We start from the raw sequence: 18,989 nt of genomic DNA on the forward strand, positions 1-18,989 counted from the left end.
TCCCCAACACTATATTGCATAACCAGAAAGTTTCGGGAGTTAGTAGGTGGGAATTCAAGTAGTTACCTAGGGTATCATTCCGACAGATGCTTGATATGAGATTGGGGTTCGACATCTAGTGGTACGCCTGTCCACTGTTGGTTTTTATAGTGGTCTCGTTGTGTCTTCAAGAGTCCTTCGCTACGCTAACATGGGGACGCTTCGTATGTCATGTGCACTGCCTTGTACGATCGAGCCCGAGCGGGCCCCTCCACGAAAATTTCGGACGAAATCTCTATCATATGTTTGTTTCGGCTTATTCTGCATGCTCAATCCTTTGGTGTGTTTTGAGTTGTGGTATTCGAGTTGCTTCAATGTCAAGTGTTGAATCCATACCTTTTCTAAACGGAGTTATAATATTTCTATGTGGACGCTAGTCCTTCTTGTTTATGGAGATTGTCATGTCAATTCTTTTCCAACTGGTTCGCTTCTTGTCAAGATGATCCTATCATTTTCCCCATTCACAAGATCACCTCCCAGTTTTCCCAACGTTGTTCATTTCATCCGGCCCCAAGTTGCCTTTGTTTTCCCGCCCTCCCACCCCTTTTTCTTCAAGGACTCAGATTTCTTAATCAAGTATCCTTTTTATTGATGGGAAGTCTCTTCATTCTATTCTTTCAATGTTCTTACCTGGTGATTCTCAGGGAGATGCTCAGGGGCTTCAAGTTTATCATTCTTCGTTCTGTTTTCTTCTCCGGTGGATTCTATTCAAGCTTTGTTGATCATATCATTTTCCTCATTCCAAATGTTTTCCCATACCGATACACCTCATAATCTTTCACTTCTTGTTATTCATTTGTATCCGGAGTGCTATAGATATCTCAGAAGATTCATGTTTCCATTCTTAATTCGTCAAGCTATTTGGAGATTATTATCTCACTCAAGTCATTTAATTCAACCGATGCAATCTCTCTTCAAAATCATTTCAGCGGTGTTTCTTTGAGTGGGCCCATAACCCATAGGTCTTTTCCAAGGATCTTACCTGACTCCTCTAATTTTCCTGGAGTTATTATCGAATTCTTTCAAGTATGACACAAGATTGAATTGTCATCAGTCATATGTCTTTCTCTAAGATCTTTCAAATTCTTTTCATTGTTGGTTCAACCTTTCTATTTTTCATTCGGAGTGCCTCAACAATTCATGGTGGTGTTTCTTGTTGTCATTCTCGGATTTGAAGACCAAAGAAGAGTTTCTCTTCAATCCTTACCAGTTCTTCCACAGATGCATAGTTCAAGCTTGCCACCATCCTCTCATAATTGTTTTTGGTTGTAAGAATTCTTTTCACCCATCAAGAGAAATTCATGAGTCTTTTCAGTTTGATTCTCCGGAGCCCATCATCTTAGAATTATTCATTCTCAGCTTTCAGCTCTCATTCTCCAATTCTACCGGTGCATTGTTCAAGTATTCGTTAATCAGCTCGTTCTCTCTTCGTTCTCTTGTATCTAAATTCCCTCTAGTATCTTCGTTCGTGTTTTATTCTTCCCGGGGATTCGTCTTTTTTCTTCATTCTTTTTCAATTCTTACAGTGGTCCGTTCAAGATTCCTTTCCTCTTGTGATCATATCAATTCATTTGTTCTTTTTAAAGTCATACCGGTGGTTTGTTCAAGACTTTTCCAAGTTTGCGCTATATCTCTCTTCAATCTTTTCAAGAAGAATAAGTAGGATCACAAATCCATTGGTCGTCATCAATTTAAATTGGTGAAGGATACGCATAACATATTTCTTATTCTTGTTTCACCCAAGTGATTAATTCCTTATTCCAAAGGTTCATCAAATTTTTTGGCTTCAATTGTTCATCTTTCTTTTCCGGAGTTCCATGTTTTCTCGGTTATATCATCACGAAGCTCCATCTAATCTATGCAAGGATTCATCTTATTCTTTTCAAGCTTCCTTTCCTTGCGACGATCTTTTTATCTATCCGGAGTTCTTCGAGAGTTTCTTCACGGTGGTTCATCAATGATTTAATTCCTTCTCGAAGTGTTCGCCAAGATTCTTATTGGAGGAGCTCAAGTATTCTTCATCTTGCATTGCAAACTACAATTGTTCTCCATTATCTTTTGAGGTGGTGGTATGTCACTTTTGACAATTTCCCTTTGTGTTTCATGATTCACAAGTTGTTAGGAATGAGATATTTTAAAAGCATCATTTTCTCTTTGGTCTTGAGATCTTTTCAACCCAACAATTTCTTTGTTGGAGTTATCTTGGGTTATATTTCACCTAAAGCCTTCCATAAGGACTGTTGCTATATGTGGTGCTTATAAATGATCCAAGTTATTTCTTCATCAATTTGTTGGAAGAAGTTTTTCATCTCTTCGTTGAGCCAAGGCAAGCAATTGTTTTCCGATAGTGGCCGGTTGTCACCTCATTATTTTGAGATGTATTCCATAAGCCCACAAGAAGCATATCTTTTTCTTGTTAATTCTTCAACAACTCCGCTCAACCCTTCTTCGTATGGATGTTTTCAAATTCATTTCAGGTAGAACATGTTGCTTTGTTCTCTGTTCTTTTGATTCCATTCTTACTTGTTCCAGAGGCATTGTGATGTTACTCTCTTCGACCCATCATCTCATTTTGTAAATATCATGTTCTTTTCCTTGCTTATCCGTTTAGCAGGAGTGTTGTGTCCTCTGCTCAAGTTCTTTTCATCTTATCAAGTCTTGCATCTCTTTTCAACCGGACTGATGTTTGAATTTTTTCTTCCTTGTTCCTTGTTTATCTCGTTTCAACTAGAGTGGTTTCAATTCCTTCTTGTCCATTGTGCTCGTCATTCATAGCTTTGCAACCTCCATGGTTCACATGGTGTTCGTTGGCTCTCTTTTCTACCGGAGTGCTCTCAATTTCATTCAACTCTGTTGTGTTCTTCTTTCAAGTTTTCAACCTCTCAAGGTTCATTGGTTTCACTCATTTGTCAAAGAAGGAACTTTATCTTACCTCTCCCTCTTCCGTTTCTCCCCGGTGCCATCCTTAGATCTCGAGTCGAGATATCTTGTAAGTGGAAGAGAGTTGTGATGCCCCAAGAACGACACTTAAGATGCCTTCCATGTATTTCGAGTTTCATCGTGTGATTTGTTTGGTTCGTTGCATTCATCATTGCATCATTTGCATTGCATCATGTCATCTTGCACCCCTTTTTAAAAATCAACTAAATACATATTATGGGTCTTCGATCCATTTAAATCGAGGGAAATTCACATGGTGAAATTCTCTTTAAAACATATAAAAGTCTCTCAATATTATTAGGGAGCTAGATTAAATACTCCATTGTTTTGCAATTAACCATAACACACTTGCAAATGCATCCCATGCCTTTCTATCTAAATCCTTGACCTCAACTTTGCTCATAATTCTTTTATCACTTTCCCGAGCTTCACCTTAAACCTCAACATTTTTGGACCTCCCTATTACCTACTTCCTATGCAAAACCATTTGAATTAAATCCAAATGAGTTGGATTAAGACTTCAGCCACATCTTCATTTCCATTTTTCTTGGATCAAGCTCATTTTTGTGATTCTGAGAAAATTAGCTTCCTGTCCAAAGTCCACTCCAGTCTCTCTCGGCATTTCTTCCATGTTTCTGTTTTGTTGAAACGGAGAGAAGAATTCTGAGGGAGAGAGAGAAACCAGGCCGGCCCATTCTTGCAGCGCAGCCCACCTGGCCTACGCCCATCTGATCCTCCCAGGCTCACCTAACCCTCCTAAACCCTAGCCGCCAGGGCGCTCGATCCCCCTTCTCTGATCTCTCCCCCTTCCGCTGCCTCTTGCTCAATACCCCTCCTCTCACTCGTCTTACTCTCCTCCTTCCCGATCCCCTCGACGCCAACCCCGCCGCCAAGCACCGCTTGCCCTCCGGTCCATCGTCCCGTGCTCCTTCCTTGCCGCGAGTCTCGCCGCTGGACCACAGGGTCCCTTCCTCGCGCGCCAGCCACCGTCGCAGCCTACTGCCAGCCTCGCCAAGGCCAGCACCGCCGGCTCCTCCTCCACATCTGCCCTCTGCAAACCCCTGCTGCAGCTCCTTCTCCAGCTCGTTGTCGACCTCGCCCCGTGCTCTGCCCATGCTAGAGAAGCGGACCAGGCCAGAGCCCCGTCAGCCTACTGGCCATCATCGCGCCCCTTCCAATAGCAGCAGCATCCACCTCATCCCTCGTGTGGCCTCCTTGGTTTCCATGTGGACCTCGTCGCCAACACCCCAAGGCACAACCCTGCCCTCCTGTACCTGTGCTGCACCACCACGACCTGCATGCCCTGTCCGCCGTAGTGGACGACCGCGACGCCCCGCTGTCATCATGAACCTCCACTTGTTGTTGATGTTGATGCCAAGTTCGACCACCGAAGAGGTAATAGCGCCAAGTACCCTCTGTGGATCGCCAAGTTCAACTACCGAGGACATGCACCACTACTGTCACAGAGGGTTTCGTCAAGTTCAACTACATTGACTACGAACGGTGACGACCCCGAACATCTAGGGAGGGTGTACGACTACGACTGTGTACAACTACCATCGTCGAAGGACCTGAGTGAATGACTACCCACGCCATGCATTTGACCAAGTTCGATGACGACCTCCGAAGAACTGGGATTCGCCAAGTTCCACTAATGTCGCCTCCAGAAACCTCGGATGCGTCAAGTACCTCTCTAAAACGAACATGTACCACGACTCCCATGACTTCCATGAACGACTACTTCCCTCTAAGAACTCGACCCGCTGCAAAAATGCACGCTTCGAAGGTATAACCGCTGAGGGAGTCCTGGATTAGGGGGTCTCCGGACAGCCGGACTATATCCTTTAGCCGGACTGTTGGACTATGAAGATACAAGATTGAAGACATCATCCCGTGTCCAGATGGGACTCTACTTGGCGTGGAAGGCAATCTAGGCAATATGGATATGTATATCTCCCCCTTTGTAACCGACCTTGTGTAACCCTAGCCCCCTCCGATGTCTATATAAACCGGAGGGTTTTAGTCCGTAGGACAACATACAATCATACCATAGGCTAGCTTCTAGGGTTTAGCCTCTCCGATCTCGTGGTTGATCAACTCTTGTACTACTCATATTATCAAGAATAATAAAGCAGGACGTAGGGTTTTACCTCCATCAAGAGGGCCCGAACCCGGGTAAAACATCGTGTCCCCTGCTTCCTGTTACCATCCGCCTTAGACGCATAGTTCGGGACCCCCTACTCGAGATCCGCCGGTTTTGACACCGACACTAGTGCTTTCATTGAGAGTTCCTCTGTGTCGTCGTCATTAGGCTTGATGGCTCCTTCGATCATCGATAGCGATCCAGTCCAGGGTGAGACTTTTCTCCCCGGATAGATCTTTGTATTCGGTGGCTTTGCACTGCGGGCCAACTCGCTTGACCTTCTGGAACAGATCGAGAGTTACGCCCCTGGCCACCAGGTCAGGTTTGGAAGCTTAAACTACACGGCCGACATTCGCGGAGACTTGATCTTCGACGCATTCGAGCCCCTACCAAGCGCATTGCACGGTCACGATGAGCATGATTTGGCTCTACCATCGGACAGTGTTCAGGAAACCGCACCGGCAACCGCTCCGACCCTCAATTCGGAGCCAATTGCACCATCCATGGATGGGTGGATAGACCCCGCCACGGAGGCCGCACTCTCATCGCTGATCGAGCTGAGTATTGACCTTACCCTTCATGAGAGCCGTGACGCCAAATTGCCGGATTCTTCCCCGGCCACGGACTCCGAACTGCCTGCGCCCGTACATATCGAATCCAACTGGGCGCCGATCATGGAGTTCACCTCCGCGGATATCTTTCGGCCATTGTCCTTTGGCGACATAACTCATTAAGGTCTCTCTCCCTGTCAGGAGAGTCCTGGCCGAACTATGTTCGGCAGGATTGGGATGCGGAGGACGAAGAAATTCACCGCCCACCCACCAGCCACTTAGTAGCCACTGTCGACAATTTGACCGACATGCTCGACATCGACTCCGAAGACATCGACGGTATGGACGACGATGCAAGAGACGAACAGGAACCACTGCCCACAGGGCACTGGACGCCCACTTCATCATATGATGTATACATGGTGGACACACCCAAAGAAAACGACGACGAGGAACGGAAGGACACAGCGAAGGGTTGTGCCCTCAAGAAGCAGTCAAAGCAGCGGCGTAAGCGCCGCTCCAAATCCTGCCTCGGCAGAAGCATCGATCATATAAACCCAGCGATAGAGCAAGGCGAGCCAGCGGACGACAAACACGGCATTGAACCGTCGTTCGACCACGACAACACGGAGAATCAAACCGAACAACCCGACTCCGTCGAAGATAACAGTCCGGATAACATCACACCGGACAGGCACCCGGAGCAACAGAATACCCATAAAAGGCTTGTTGCCACTGCGATGAGTCTGGAAAAGAAGAAGCAAAGGCTCAGGACTGCACAAGACACACTCAGAATCAGATGGAGTGAAGTACTCAACACTGCAGCGAAGTACGGCGGTAATCGCCATACCAAGAGCTACCCGAAGCGAAAGCTGCTACCTGAATTCGATGAGGAGGCCTCAGATCCCCCGCAATCAAAAAACAAAACGGCCATCCGCTCGGATAGATGTCCTCGTGGCCAACATAGAGCGGCAAACGCCGCCGCACATAAGCCAGTACGCGACCCACATGAGTGCTCGCATCAAAAGTACGGCGCAACTAGATCCATCTACGGGCCATGCAAGCGCGCTCCAGTATGCAACGCAACACAAAAAACATCCAAACACCACGGTACACCCAAATACAGGGGTGCAGCGCACCCCCTATGTTTCACCGATGAGGTGCTGGGCCACGAATTTCCAGAGGGATTCAACCCGTAAACATAGAGGCGTACGACGGAATGACAGACCCTGGGGTATGGATTGAGGACTACATCCTCCATATCCACATGGCTCGAGGAGACGATCTCCACGCCATCAAGTACATACCCCTCAAGCTCAAAGGGCCAGCTCGGCACTGGCTTAAAAGCCTCCCCGAAAACTCCATTGGAAGCTGGGAAGAGCTCGAAGACGCTTTTCGGGCAAATTTTCAAGGACCTATGTCCGACCACCGGATGCAGACGATTTGAGTCACATAAGTCAAGAGCCCGGAGAGTCAGCCAGAAAGCTTTGGAACAGGTTTCTCACTAAAAAGAACCAAATAGTCGACTGTCCGGAGGCCGAAGCCTTAGCAGCTTTCAAACATAGCGTCCGAGACGAATGGCCCGCCAGACACCTCAGCCAAGAAAATCTGAGAACAATGGCAGCATTAACAAGCCTCATGACCCGCTTTTGCGCTGGCGAGGATAGTTGGTTAGCCCGGTGCAGCACCAGTGACCCAAGTACATCCGAACTCAGGGACGAAAACAGGAAACCACGACGCAATAAAAACAAGCTCCGGAATAAAGAAGATAGCCCAAAGAGCACGGCGGTAAACGCCGGATTCAGATGCTCTCGGCCAGGTCAGCAAAAGCTGCCCTCCAAAGGCAACAGAGACGAACTGTCCAGCCTAAACAAGATTCTGGACAAAATATGTCAGATCCACAACACCCCCGATAAACCTGCAAATCATACCCATAGAGAATGTTGGGTCTTCAAGCAGTCCGAGAAGCTCAACACCGAACATAAGGGGTAGGATACACCAAGCGAAGACGAGGACGAGCCTCACCAGCAAAGCACTAGGGAACAGAAGAAATTCCCACCAGAAGTCAAAACAGTAAACGTGTTGCATGTGACAAAGGGGAGAAACAAAGCGGCACTCCTAGAGACACATGCCCCAGGGCCTATCACCGCGGAGTTCTGCCACTGGTTGTCCAAACCGATTACCTTTGACCATCGGGAGTACTCGGCAAGTATCTGGCATGCAGGATGGGCTTCCTTGGTATTAGACCCAATAATTGACGGATACCACTTCACACGAGTCCTGATGGACGGCGGCAGCAGTCTAAACCTGATATATCATGATACAGTCCGCAAAATCGGGATAGACCCAACAAAAATTAGCCATAGCAATACTACCTTTAAAGGATTAACGCCAGGCCCAGAATCCCATTGCACTGGCTCCCTTCTACTAGAGGTTATATTCGGCTTCCCCGATAACTTCCGCAGCTAAATTTTAACCTTCCACATCGCTCTGTTCCGAAGTGGCTATCAAGCACTACTCGGACGCGAAGATTTCGCTCGCTTTAACACAATACCGCATTACGCTTCCCTCATGCTTAAGATGCCCAGTCCACGTGGCATCATTACAGTGAATGGAAATATTGAGCGCTCCATGCGCGCGGAAGACCGTGCGGCTGTCTTGGCAGCCGCACACTAAACGGCCTCACCAACTAAAGCATGTGACAGGTTGTTAAGACCACGGACACGGTTGGACGAGTCCGATGCAGATATATGTAATTGATATAGGTTTGATGGCTATACCCCTATTACAATGCAAGGGGCTCAACACGCGCGCACAAGTGGCAATCAGGCTCAACTTTACTCATTTTGAACTATATATTGTTTATTTAGTATAACTTACCTTTTGCACGACAACTTTTCAATTAAGTTCCTCTCTTTTTTAGATGACCATCGTGCTACACCCGTCCAGAATACGGCACAACGGAGACACAAGCGCAGACGTGCAGCAGGGACCCGTTCCAAGGACTCTTTTTAGATTAAGACCCTGCGTAAACCTTTTTTACTCTCTCTTGTTGATACACATCCCTCAGATTCTCAGTACAATTGAGAAGGATGCTGACGTATTGGCATGTGGCCATGTCAGAATATTGCACGTACCTGGACACCAGGGGCTTATTACAAAGGGCACTGTTTAGTCCCGGTTTACATCATAAAGACCGAATACCTTAGGGAGTGTTCGGCGTCGCGAGTTTGTCCTTATATGCACCAGCTCTGAATCATGTCTTTGGTGAAATGTTGGGTTTGCCCGGCTCCTGTGTTTTGCTTCCTTACGTTCCGCTCTATCAGCTAAGGCGGCACAAGGAGAACTACTGCGATTGTGCCCTGGTTCATCCGGACGAGCACCTCAGTAGAGAAAGCCGAAAACTGACTGTCCTGATATAGCGTGAGACTGGTCAACCACTCGATGACCTAGCGGAATCTTCAGGATTCCTCCGCCTTAATGAAGGGCCGTTTCCCGGCCAGGCATGTACGCGCCCCGAATCTGGATGAGCGCGGAGCCACCCGGGGCTATATAGTAGCCCCACTGTCAAACTCCTCTGGCTAAGTGAAAGTGTTAAAGCATTATAGTCCGGTTGCCTAGTTCGCTGCGCTATCACCTCCTTAATGGACCAAGACGTTGGATCAAGTGTGAACATGCGTCTTCTGCGAACACCCCCGCATTATATGCGTGGGGGCTGAAGCCGATAACTGCCATCTTTCAGGTTATATATATATATACACAAACGGCCACACAGGAGGCATCATAGTACTTTCGGGCAAAAGTTTAAATACAGCCTTGTTAAATTAAATAAAACATTGTTTTTACAATGGGAATACATGTCACTCAAACATAATATTCTTCGAGCACTGAGCCTCTATCGAACGAGCGCCTTCAAGAACTTCTTCAAAGTAGTGCTCGGCAGCCACGCGGCCTATGGCCGAACCTTGTGCCGCAACAGTGGTGGCATCCATCTCCGCCCAGTATGTTTTGACACGGGCAAGGGCCATCCATGAGCCTTCTATGCACGCAGACCTCTTTACAACATCGATGTGTGGCACAGCGCCAAGGAACTATTGCACTAAGCTAAAGTAGCTATTCGTCCTTGGCCCTCCTGGCCACAAATGATCCACAACGGACCTCATGGCCAGTCCGGATAATCTATGGAGCTCGGCCCAACCGGTCAATCGCTCATTCAGCAGCAGCGGATGGACTTGAGCGTGAAACTGTGACCAGAACATCTTCTCCACTTCGGGACCTTTCTAATCCTTGAAGTACTCGGCGGCATCAGCAGCGCTGGCAGCCAAATCCATGTACGCGTCCATAGAACTCCATAGCCAGTCCAGAGGAGCATACTTCAGATCTCCGAACTTAGTCCGCAACAAGAAGGGCTTCCCAGACATGATATCTGCAGCTTGATTCAGCTCCTCCTTCGTCACTCTAATTTTGGAGTGGGCTTCCTTAGCAGCCACCCGGGCCTTCTCCAGATCCATCGCTTTCGCCCATTTTTCCTATTCAAGAAGCCGGTAATGGTCAAGCAGCATCTTTTAACTCCACGGCCATCTTGGCAATTTTTTCTTTGCTCTCGCAATGTGCGGCCTATTCAGCCTTTAACTCTTCGGCTGCCTATAAAGCAGCCACATTGCTACTCCTTGCTTGCTCCATGGCTCGGGCAAGCTCCGCCCGAAGGGTCTCCACGGTGGCTACTCCATCGGCAGTCACAACATATTAAGGATACTGGCATCAAGCTGCTCTTATTATGTGACAATTGGCAGAAAAATCACTGACCATGCGCATCGTCAAGCCGCTTGTTGACAAGCATGATATTGGCATTTGCCGCATCCAGCTGCCGCTTCAGTTCGGCATACCCATCAGTTAGGCTAGCCACCAGAGCCTCCACCACCTGCACATAACGGCAGTCTAGTTATTACCTGGGACTATGATCCTCTGTTTGCCGCCGTTTTCGACGACAACCAGAGTCTCAGGGGCAACTATCTACATAGGGCACATCTAAAAATGTGCGGTACTTTCAAAAATGTACATCATTTCACGTACCTCAAAACCCGTCAGTAGACTCTTAAAGGCTTCATGCAGCCCGCTTTCGACGGACGAAATCCTTTCAATCACCATACCCATCAATGTGCGGTGCTCTTCTGAGATAGCGGCATTCTCCAGCAGATCCCTCAGTACGTCCGACCGCATACCAGACGGTGCCGGACTCTTCTGATTGCTCTCTTCGAGAGCCGAATACTGAGGACCTCGGGTGGCCATAGGATTACCTTCTGAAGCCCTCCGTGACGACACCTCGGGGTCGCCCGCTTCGTGAGGCGGTGTGGCAGGGGGAGGCGTTTCGCTCTCCATCATCTCCGGAGGAAGATCCCCCGAAGACGAGCTCTGCTAAGAAGGGCTAAGATCCGAACTACAAGATAAATGCTTCAATTAATTTCCTCAAAAATAGAGCAAGATATTTTCGTTATTGAATACCCTTTTACTTACAGCTCGGTAGAGGGCTGATCCCCACGCGGACATTGTGCGGCAAGAGTACCCTCCATGGCAGGTCCCTCTGGCGGAGAATTCTTCTCCCGTTTGGAAACCTTAGTTCCGGATCTTCAGAGGTTGACCTCTTCCTTCCCCGGGGAGAGAGAATGTCATATTCTTCCCCTTGGTTATCCTCCCTCACGGAGGCGCTCATTCCCTCAATTGGAATAGGTAGCGTTGGAGGCCCGCTTTCGCCCTCTTTATTTCCCCATTCATCTTCCTTTGAGGGCACTAGACAAGGTGCTGGCTCGAGCATCTTTTCCAGCACCGGATTGTCCAAGCCTTCAGGAAGGGGGGCCGAACACCGGATCATCTTCGCCTTTGTAATCCATTCCTGGTCAAAGAGCGATTCTTCAAAATGATGTCATGATAAATAAAAGGACAGTGTGTTCGGCCATGGGATTACTTACTTGGGGAGCGGGGCGGTTGCAGCTCAGGCCCACATCCTCGATAGTGTCCGGACACTCTATTTGGGGTCCGAAGAACGATTTGTACATCTCCTCGTGTGTCATGCCGAGGAAATTCTGAATAGTGTGTGGTCCTTCCGGATTGAATTCCCACATGCAGAGGGGCTGGCGTTTGCAAGGATGGACTCGACGAACCAGCATAACTTGCATTACCATAACCAGACTAAAATCTCCCTCGAAGAGATCGCGGATACGGCTCTGCAGTATTGGCACATCCTTGGCTGGACCCCAGCTCAGCCCCCTTCCGATCCATGACAGCAGTTGTGGTGGAGGGCCTGAGTGTCAGGACCCCGATTCCAAGACACATCGATCTAGCCGGTAACACCTCATATCACTTTGCGGCCTCACGCACGGTATCCCCACGGGTGTCGCCTTACCGTGGCTCGGGACCGTTTGCGCCTTTTGGCTCACGTATATGATAGTGTCGCTAGCATCCATATGACAGAGAACCCTGGCCGACATGGCTAGTCGTGAACCCAAAGCGGCATAAACCTATGGGGACAGGCATACATGAATCACATCGAGCATGTCAGTCAGCAGCATGTGAATCCGGGCTGTAGCACTGGGCTAACAGGACTCCGGGGAACCCGGTCTGTAGCAGGCTAGGCAGGACTCCAGAAGTCACCGCGTGACATTTCCCCGAAGGGACAGACATAGGAACGAAGTGAAACACATGCCGGCTAGTCAAGTGTCCTGAGCAGTAGTGATGGGCTAGCAGGACTCCGGTGAACCGGGCTGTAGCGGACAACTATGGCTCAAGGAGCACTAGACTACATTTCCCAATAGGAGAGGCTGCCAAGGATAAAAAACTAGACTGTCAGATCCCACACATACCAAGCATTTCAATCATACACATAATATGCTCGATATGTGTAAATACAACATGGCGTCACAACAAAACTCTACAACTCAAGTACTTTATTTAAAGGCTCCAGAGAGCCATACATAACATGTTCATATAGGTAGGGGTCACATGACCCAGCACTCAAGTCATACAAGCATACAAGCACATGCGGAAGAAAATAGTCTGAGTACAGACACTAGAAAGAAAGAAGGCTTGTCGAAACCTAACTATCTACATAGGGCCCTCCATGGCCAGGATCACCACCTGGGTGGCAAGTTACTCATCAACGTCGAGGTCTACATAAAACCCATCGGAGGGGGCGGTGTTGTCGTCTGAAAACAGTAATTAAAGCAACATGAGTACAAAGGTACTCAGCAAGTCTTACAACAGAACCTACTATACATGCTCATTCTAAAGAAGGTGGTGGAGTTATTGCAGCAAGCCATCTTTGACTCTTGGCTAAGCTATCCTATGAGACACCACTGTAAAAATAGTTTTCGCACACGAGTCCACTAATCACCAACACAATACTCCACCAGGGATCCTCCCTCGTCATCCTACGAGAGGGCCATCCTTGGTACTCACACTTATCTTGAGTCTTTTAGTAGTAACCATTAACTTGTCTATGAAGTGTATAGGCAACCAAGTAGTCCTTTACCGCAGACGCGGCTATTCGAATAGATGATGTTAACCCTGCAGGGTTGTACTTCTTCTACACGCTCTCACCACTTACCGTCATTTACACGACATGTACTCGGAAACCTTCAAGCGGAAGCCCAACGAGGGTGTCGGCCACGACCTACCTAAACACTCAAGTCTCTAGTCCAGGTTTATCGCCGATCCAGGTTCCATCCACAGGGAGTCCGGCCGAGGTTTCCACATACGGCCCCCAACGATGTGAACAGGGTCATGAGACGCCAAACGGGCGCCCGACATACCCGGCCACGGTGTATCTACCGCATCATAGCCCACCCCTAGGGTCAGCGCTACGCACGGCCGCCAACACATAACCTACAAACACCAGAAACTAGTTGCAACTCCTGGACAGAGTACTAGGGTGATTAAGAAGACGAGAGGGTCAATTAAGGATCCCAATGCATGGTAGTAGCTGATTCTTAAATCACACATACAGATCTCAGTTCTTATGGACGGCCTCAATGAAACAACCCACCATGTACTCCTACATGGCCTCTCATCGATACCTTTACCAAATCATGTTCAACACATCCCTCACATTACCGACATAATCATTTCACTCTAGCCCATCACCCAGATGAACCAGACCAGACACAACTCTAAGCATAGCAGGCATAGCAAGGTAGGAAACACATACATGGCTCAATCAACTCCTACACATGCTAGTGGGTTTCATCTAGTTACTGTGGCAATGACAGGTCATGCAGAGGATAAGGGTTCAACTACCGTAGCACACAGCAGTTTGAAACGTTGTTGTCTTAATGTAGTAAATGAGAGCAGAGGCGAGAACATGGGATAGTATCGATATGATCAATGGGGTTGCTTGCCTGATGGAGTAGTAGTAGGGTACTGCCCTTCAACTGGATACTCAGAGATATCCTCAGAGGCAGAACCTACCACGAAAGACACCACAGAATACAATCATCACATGGCAATATGCAACAATATGATGCATGCTATGCCATGGCAATATGTGGTGTTCTGCCTAATGCAATGTGAAACAAGTTGAAATGGGTCCATTTGAATCAAAGATTCAAATGGGAGCTTATGTTCTTAAGCATTATAAGTGTATTATCTTGTTTCACCTAAACAGCAAGGTTAAACTGTTTTGTCATGCATGAAACCATTACAGATGGAAAGATTGAATTTTTCTGATCAAATTTCATATATAAATCTTTGCATTTGGAGTTATAGATAAAAAGTTATGAATTTTAGAAGTTTTGGTTATTTTCTGGAATTTCCTATATGAGAATAAATCTAGAAAAGGATTTACTGCATCAGCCTGACGTCAGTGTGACATCAGCGGGTCAAAGGCGCCAGCCCAGGTCAAACCTGACTGGTGGGACCCATCTGTCAGTGTCACAGCTAACTAACAGAGTTAGTGTTTCGTTAGCACTAAACTAGGTTAGTTAGGCCCTGGGCCCACATGTCAGTGAGACGGGGTTAGTTAGCGAGGTCATTAACCCCTAACAGTGTGATTAGCACTAACTAAAAATTAAACTATTTTAGTTAGGAGCTGGCCCCACATGTCAGTGACTCAGGGGGGGGTCAAACTCGGGTCAACCCGGGTCAAACTCGCCGGAGTTGACCCGGGGCTCGTCGCCGGCAAGGCCAGGGACGGCGGAGGGGTGCGGGTTTCCTCCTCCGGTGATCATTTGGCCGGCGGAGGGCATCTACGTGACACGGGCACTCGTCCGCGTCGAGTGGTGTAGGTGGTTGGGCCTGGGGTGGCCGGAGTCGTCGTCGGCGTCGACCTTGGCGGTCGCCGGGGCTCGGGTGAGGTCGGGGTCGGTGCTACGGTGCACGAGGAGGGCCAGTGGGTGTGTGCGTTAGATTCCTGGGGCCTTCTTGAGCACGGTGAGGCGCTCTGTTGTGAGCTTGCACGGCTGTGGCCACAGCTGCGCCATGACCGGCGGCGAGAAGCTCTCGGCCGCGGTGGGAAATGGAGCTATGGGACGGGTGCGAGCTTGAGAGAGGAGGGGAGAGGAAGAGGGGCTCACGGCGGTGCGACGAGCTGCTCAGCGGGCTCGGGGAAGACCTGACGGTGATGAATCGACGGTGGCGGTCCTCGGTGGCCGAGAAGGAAGAAGACGAGGCAGCCGGCGATGTAGGCCGTCCCAACGCTCTGGGCCAGGGTGGGGCGGAGCGTCAGATGATGGCAGAGGCCGTGGACAACGCGGGGAGGCGAGGGGAGCATGGTAGCCGTGGCAAACGGCGTCGACGACGACGAGCTCCGCTCGGGCCGCGTGGGAGAGAGAGCAGAGGAGGGGGAAAGGTCGGGAGAGAGTGAGAGAGGTCCACAGGTGTGCGTGGCATCTCCCAGAGGCGTCCAGGCGTCAAGGGGGAACGGCAAGCAGGAGGTGGCCGGGGCGCGTGGCCGCACGCACGGGGCACACGCCCGGCATTCTTTTGTCGCGAGGAAGACGACAGGGGGGAGGCCAGTGGGCTGGGCTGGCCAGCTGGGCCAGCCAGCTGGGCTTTGGTGGGTACCAGGTAAGAGGCCCAGGTGCTGTTCTCTCTCTCTTCTAATTAAATTCCGTGTTCTATTTTTCTGTAACTTCTGAGCTTTATTAAAAATACCAAAACGTTTCCAAAAATCCTGAAAATAATTGTGGGCTCTGGTTGGAATATTTCCAACAGCCCTCACTTAAGTCCAGAATTAATTGAGCATTCAAAATATTATATAGCATTTAAATGCCCAATTGCAAATAGCATATGAATTAATCCAATGACCTTAAGATGTCCTAGAAAAATGTGCACCATTTTTGTCAAAGGTTTTAACCCAAAACAAAAAGGGTGGGCTTTTTAGAAGGGCATTTCAGGTTCATTGAAAAAGATTTAGTAAACCCTAGTTGTTCCATGGGGTGCTGGGGGTTCTGTCATCCCCATTTCAGTTTTCTGGGAAATTAAACATGGTGCAACATTCTAATGCATGAACTAGCTAGGGTGTGACAACTCACCCCCACTCAAAAGAATCTCATCCCGAGATTTAGGATCTGTTGGGAAGAAGGTGGGGTACTCGAGTCGAAGATGATCCTCCCTTTCCCAAGTGGCTTCGTTTTTGGAATGGTGTGACCATTGAACCTTGAGAAACTTGATGTTATGGCGTCAAGTGGTACGCTCGGCTTGATCAAGGATATGAACGGGATACTCCCGATATGAAAGATTATCTTGTAGATCAAGAATTTCGTGGTCCACTCCACGGATAGGATCCGCGAAGCAATGCCTGAGTTGAGAAATGTGTTAGACAACGTGAACTCTGGAAAGATGCGGAGGTAGTTCCAATTGGTAGGCAATTTCTCCTCGTTTGGCAAGAATGTGAAAGGGTCCAATGTATAGAGGAGCCAATTTGCCTTTGATACCGAAATGATGGGTTCCCTTTAACGGAGTAACCCGAAGGTAAGCCTTCTCGCCGACTTCATAAGTCATGAGCTTATGTTTACGATCATATTGGCTCTTTTGACGAGATTGGGCTGTTTTCAATTTCTCACAAATAACGCGAACCTCCTCTTCTGCTTCCTGAATCATATCCGGGCCAAAGAGTTGTCTTTCCCCGGTTTCTGACCAGTTAAGAGGCGTTCGACATTTTCGTCCATAGAGAACTTCGAAAGGAGCTTTGCCCAAGCTAGCTTGATAACTGTTGTTATAAGCGAACTCCGCGAATGGAAGGCACTTCTCCCAATCCATTCCGAATGAGATGACAGAAGCTCGGAGCATATCCTCCAGAATTTGATTGACTCACTCTACTTGACCACTTGATTAGGGGTGGAAGGCGGTGCTAAAAGAGAGACGAGTTCCCATAGCATTTTGGAAACTTTCCAAAAATCAAGAGGTGAAGAGACTCCCATGGTCTGAGTTAATTTCCAATGGGACACCATGAAGAGACACTATTCGGGAGATGTATAGGTCAGCTAGCTGGCTAGCGGTGACACTCTCACGAACAGGTAGGAAATGGGCTACTTTGGAAAGACGATCGATCCCGATGAAGATAGCATTATTCCCTATCTTGGTCCTGGGAAACCTAGTAATGAAATCCATACTGATTTTATCCCATTTCCACTCAGGAATAGCCAAGGGTTGAAGGGTGCCAGCAGGCCGTTCATGCTCTGCTTTAACACGACGACAGACGTCGCAACTAGCAATGTATTGAGCAATTTCTCTCTTCATACTAGTCCACCAAAACCTCTGGTGTAGGTCTTGATACATTTTAGTACTATCGGGATGAATGGTGAGAGGGGAATCATGAGCTTCCTTAAGAATCAACTGACGTAGATGTTGTTTCTTGGGAACTACCAAGCGGTTCTCAAAGAAGACAACACCTTGATGATTCACAGAGAAACATGTAGCAGCTCCGCCAGCAATGTTATGCTTGATCCGAGATATTCCCTTGTCATACCGCTGGGTGGTTATGATCTGATCCATAAGGGTCGGTTTCGCCACCAGGGTGGATACGAATCCTTGAGGAACAATGTGAAGGTTAAGCTTACGAAATTCCTCGTGGAGAAGTGGTTGACTTTGTTGTAACATCAGGTTGTTACAATAAGATTTACGACTTAGCACATCAGCCATGACATTGGCTTTGCTCGGGGTGTAAGTTATTCCTAAGTCGTAATCCGAGGTCAACTCGACCCAACATCTTTGCCTGAGATTCAAATCCGGTTGGGTGAAGATATATTTCAAGCTTTGGTGATCGGTGAAGATCTCGCAATGATTACCGAGAAGGTAATGTCGTGAAGTTTGAAGTGCATGGACTACAGCTGCAAGCTCTAGATCATGTATGGGATAGTTTTCCTCATGTGGATGTAATTGTCGTGAGGCATAGGCAATTACCTGATGATCTTGCATGAGTATGCAACCTAGTCCTTGTCGTGAGGCATCGCAATAGATAATAAAGTCCTTGGAGAAGTCTGGTGGTACCAGTACCGGAGCAGATGTCAGGCGTCTTTTCAGTTCCTGAAAGCTAAACTCGCACTGTGGGGTCCACTCGAACTTTTTATCTTTCTTGAGTTCAGTTAGAGGTTTAGCAACCTTGGAGAAATTCTCGACGAAGTGGCGACAATAGCTCGCTAAGCCAAGGAAGCTCCGAACTTTCTTGACCGTTTCAGGTGGAGTCCAATCAAGGATGGCTTGAACTCGCTCGGGATTGACAGCAATACCCTTACCAGAGATTACATGGCCTAGATGGGTCACTTCTGGCAACCAAAATTCACACTTGGAGAATTTGGCATAAAGGCGATGCTCTCGAAGTTTCATCAATACCAGCCTTAGATGTTCGGCATGTTCCTCCTCACTCTTGGAGTAGATGAGTATATCATCGAGGTATACTACGACCAATTTATCCAAATACTCCATGAAGACCGAGTTCATTAACCGAGAGAAGGTGGCTGGGGCATTGGTTAAACCGAAGGACATGACGGTGTACTCGTATTGACCATAGCGAGTAACAAAGGCCGTTTTGGGAATGTCCCCGTTTCTGATTTTGATTTCATGGTAGCCCAACCTCAAATCCATCTTGGAAAAGACTGAGGATCCAGCGAGATGATCATACAGATCGTTGATCCTGGGAAGCGGATACTTGTTCTTGATAGTGACCAAGTTGACAGGTCGGTAATCTACAACCATCCGATCCGTTGCATCCTTCTTCTTGATGAAGTTGACGGGGCAAGCCCAAGGGGAGGAACTAGGATGGATGAAACCCTTTTTCAAGGACTCATCGAGTTTGTTCTTAAACTCGGCTAGTTCTAAGGGTGCCA

This window comes from Triticum dicoccoides, chromosome 2A (genome assembly GCF_002162155.2).
Source record: "Triticum dicoccoides isolate Atlit2015 ecotype Zavitan chromosome 2A, WEW_v2.0, whole genome shotgun sequence".
Taxonomy (NCBI): Eukaryota; Viridiplantae; Streptophyta; class Magnoliopsida; order Poales; family Poaceae; genus Triticum; species Triticum dicoccoides.